The sequence below is a fragment of the Schistocerca cancellata genome, chromosome 10 (genome assembly GCF_023864275.1).
Source record: "Schistocerca cancellata isolate TAMUIC-IGC-003103 chromosome 10, iqSchCanc2.1, whole genome shotgun sequence".
Taxonomy (NCBI): Eukaryota; Metazoa; Arthropoda; class Insecta; order Orthoptera; family Acrididae; genus Schistocerca; species Schistocerca cancellata.
In genome coordinates this window covers 167517361-167521192 of record NC_064635.1, presented here as the reverse complement: position 1 = coordinate 167521192, position 3832 = coordinate 167517361, and the positions used below count along the sequence as shown (strand labels likewise).

The 3832-nt window shown below is 40.7% G+C and overlaps 1 pseudogene; it reads right to left on the bottom strand.

The window, feature by feature from the left end:
* Positions 1-3070: 3070 nt before the first annotated feature.
* On the bottom strand, positions 3071-3188 carry LOC126107137 (5S ribosomal RNA; annotated as a pseudogene).
* Between the last annotated feature and the right edge of the window lie 644 nt (positions 3189-3832).

Below are 3832 nucleotides of genomic sequence, written 5' to 3'. Positions count from 1 at the left end.
GGAAGAGTTGAATACCAAAAAGTCTTTCAAACACTGTTAAAACTGTTTTTAATGGTAGCTGGCACTTTCTTGAAAATGTGTGTTCTTGAATATTGGACGATTTTTTGCACCAAGACAAGTGATTTTAGGTGTTTATGTAAATTTTTTTGTAATTTCTAGTATTGATTCTATGTTTTGAACTATTGGTTGGAACTAGAACATTTTACCTGCAAAAAATTTCATTAAGGAATTAATACACTGAGAAGCAGTGATTAGAAAACAAGGTTTCTTGAACAGGTTTCTACATGATGTTCTTGAATTCACACCACAAATTGTGTAAAAAGCTTTTGCATGCTAAAACGTTTTGCTCTATTTGACGAGTCACCGCAGAATAGAATGTAAGTAAGCAAAGGAGACAAATATTTTTACATTTATATCTCCTACATCTCACATTATTCTCACTGCAAGTACAGACTTGTTCAGGCGCTTCAGCAATTCTGTGGTATGCCCTTCCCAACTGAAGCCCAGAAATTTAACATTGTCAATCTCTTTGATCTGCATGTCTTCATATGTTATACACATGCTGGAAGGAAATCTCTTTCATGTTTCGAAATGCACATAGTGGGTCTTTTCAAAGTTTAATGACAGTTCAAAAATGGTTCAAATGGCTCTGAGCACTATGGATCTTCTGAGGTCATCAGTGCCCTAGAACTTAGAACTACTTAAACCTAACTAACCTAAGGGCATCACACACATCCATGCCCGAGGCAGGATTCGAACCTGTGACCGCAGCGGTCGCGCGGTTCCAGACTGTAGCGCCTAGAACCGCACGGGCCACTCCGGCCGGCTTAATGACAGTCAGTTAGCTTTAAACCATTAATTAATATCAGATAAAATTTGATTATCAACCATTTCGAAAACTGTACTTCAGTTGCCACTTATTGGAATGTTTGTATCTTCTATAAAAGAAACAAATGTTGCATCTGGCAATGTAACAGATGAGAGATCATTAACGTACACAAGAAAAAACAGTGGACCCTATATAGAACCTTGAGGAACATTATATATAATTAATTCCCAATCAGATGAAGACCGACTGCTTACTCAACAGGTATTTCACTTTGTTTCATGTTAGTTAGGTAAGACTCGAGCCAATCTGCAGCACTGTCACTGACACAGTAATGTTCTAATTTGTTTAAGAAAATGGTGTCATTCACTCAGTCCGAGGCTTTTGACATGTCACAGAAAATGTCAGTAGCCTCAAATTTGTTATTTAATCAATTAAGAACATTTTCACTGTAATGTTAATAGCCTCCTGTTTGTTGGAACCCTTAAGGAACGCAAACAGTGACTTGGACAATATATTATTTGCAATAGGATGTTTAACATTTACGGAAAAGTCCGCAAAATGAACTAGGTCGATAATTTGATGGTCCCTCTTTATCCTAATTCTTGTAAAGATGCTCAGCTTCATCATATTTTAGCCAATCTGGAAATGTTCTGCTGATAGTAGATTGATTACACAAATAACTTTAGATAGGACTTGGCTCACATGCGCATTCTTTCCACATACCCGCTCTCATCGACGTTTAACAACGGAATTCCCGCTGCCCTCTTAATGTTGACACCTTCACCTTCAATTTTATTGGGAGCTACGGGGACTGCAATAAAATATCTGGATAATTTACTCTAAGTAGAAGCTTCTAGATGGTTGCGAAATTGTTATACGTTTCTTGTACGTCAGAAAGACTAGAGGCTATAATGTGGTTCAAGTCATTCTTTCCTCTCAGACACTCGGTACGCGTTAAGCTTGTTGCATGTGTGACGATCGTTTCGGCTTGAGATAAATGTAATGAAACCGTGGACAGTTTACACACTCAAATGTCTGTAGTTAGACAGTTCCATGTTGCGAGTATTGCAACGCGGATCCGGCCCAAAGCCACTTCCCCAAATTAATTTGCTCTGCAATTCAATTACTGTCCATCAAGTAATTTGACGCATATCGTACTCCGCACAGTCAGCAGCTTTCCGATAACACGTGAACGGCCCGGAACCTACTGGCTTTTGGTGCGGTATCCCTTTGTCTCGACATAATTTGTGCCGTGTCGACATGTACCGCACCTAGAACTACGCAAAGAAAAAAGGTATTCGGATATTACGTTCCCTTTCTGGTGGTTATCAGATGCGTTACAAATGCAACAAGATATGCATCTATTTCATTTGGCATGTAATACAATTGCACCGTGTTACACTGAGCACGGGGCTTACTTTATCGCAATCAGTTGCTGAGAGCGCAGCTGTGTTACAGAGTCCTTCATTAATAAGATAACCAATTTCGGAAGATAAATAGTTCATATTGTGGCATTTTAGCGTAAACAATTACAGTATTATGACCAAGCAAAAAGTACCACAATTTTGAACTTTTCAAAAGTTTCCTTGGGGTTTGGAATATATACCGTGTTCCAACATTTTAAAGTACTTCGACGCAAACGATCTATTGACATATAACTAGCACGTATTATGGAAGTATCGTTCTTGTTAACACTATAGGGTCTCTGTTCACACGAAGTAATGCGTACTATAGACAAGGTATACCAAACATACCATTCTTCAGGCTTCCAGGAGGCTTTTCACTCCGCTCCTCATGAGAGACCAAATCAAATTGCGTGCCTGTGGTGTATCGGTTCAGTTGTGTGACTGAATATGTGATATGCTATGGTAAACAGCACAAAGTCTTCGATCGAGTTAAACAGAAGTGATTTCTGACGTTCCCCGAGGAAATGTATTCAACTGCAACTGTTCCTAATCTGTATGAACGGTTTAGGAGATGATCTGACCAGTTCTCTTAGAAAATGTGAAGATGACACTGTCGTCTACAGTCTAAAAAAAAAAAAAAACTTTCCAAAAAGGCAATGACGGCCCAAAGATACCGACCGGCCGCCGAGTCATCCTCAGCCCACAGGCGTCACTGGATGCGGATATGGAGGGTCACGTGGTCAGCACACCGCTCTCCCGGCCGTGTGACTTTTCCGAGACCGGAGCCGCTACTCCTCAATCAAGTAGCTCCTCAGTTTGCCTCACAAGGGCTGAGTGCCAACAGCGCTCGGAAGACCGGAAGGTCACCCATCCAATTGCTAGCCCAGCCCGAGAGCGCTTAACTTCGGTGATCTGACAGGAAACGGTGTTACCGCTGCGGCAAGGCTGTTGGACGCCTACCGTCTAGTTAAGGCGTAATAAGATCAAAGCGAATTGCAAAATTATTTTGACAAGATACACGCACGATTAAAAGAGTGGCAGCTAACATTAAACCTTAAAAAGTGTGTTCCTCGCATTATTAAAAAAAATTGCTTCAACTTTCAGTAATGTGGTAAATAACACAAATTTAGAGGTTGAAGATTAAACCATATACCTAGGGCTGATAATTACAAACATATCGGGACGATCACGTAGATGATGTTGTGGGGAAAGTGCAACACGTCTACCAAAGAGACTGCTTACACTACGCTCGTCCACCCTATTCTGGAGTATTGCTGTGCGGGGTGGGATCCGCGTCAGGTGCGACTGACGGATGACATCGAATAAGTACAAAGAAGAGCAGCTCGTTTTGTATTATCACAAAATACGGAAGGTAGTGTCAGAGGCAAGATATGTGCATTGGAGTGGCAATCATTAAAACGAAGGCGTTTTTCGTTGCGATGGGATCTCCTCATGAAATTTCAATCACCAGTTTTCCCCTCCGATTGCGAAAACATTCTGTTGGCACCCACCTACATAGGGAGAAATTATCATCACGATAAAATAAGAGAAATAGCGGCTCGCATAGAAAAATTTAATTACTCGTTTTTCCGGCATG